Below are 304 nucleotides of genomic sequence, written 5' to 3' on the forward strand. Positions count from 1 at the left end.
CTTATCTCTCTCGAAGTTCGTGTGATTTAATTACTTTTATTTGCATTTGTGAAGGTTATGTTTACTTGAAGGTATTTTTGACTGAGGAAGATTTTCAAGAATTTTAGTTTGTATGGTAATTAACTTAAGATTTGCGATTCATTATCAAAGTTTTGCAAAATAAAGGCAGGTGCATACAACCACCTATCAAGCAGATCATAGAGTATTGTTTAATTGTGTATAGTAATAGTATACACAGAGACACAGAAAACATTCACTTACCCTGCCTGGCATTATGTTTGGCACTTCATAACGCTATGAAGGG

The 304-nt window shown here is 33.2% G+C and overlaps 1 protein-coding gene across 1 annotated transcript in view; it reads left to right on the top strand.

The window, feature by feature from the left end:
- The window catches only part of LOC119592572 (E3 ubiquitin-protein ligase RING1-like), a gene marked incomplete in the record, with an annotated part of 11,586 nt that overhangs the window by 236 nt on the left and 11,046 nt on the right, over window positions 1-304 (top strand).

Source organism: Penaeus monodon, chromosome 30 (genome assembly GCF_015228065.2).
Source record: "Penaeus monodon isolate SGIC_2016 chromosome 30, NSTDA_Pmon_1, whole genome shotgun sequence".
Lineage (NCBI taxonomy): Eukaryota > Metazoa > Arthropoda > Malacostraca > Decapoda > Penaeidae > Penaeus > Penaeus monodon.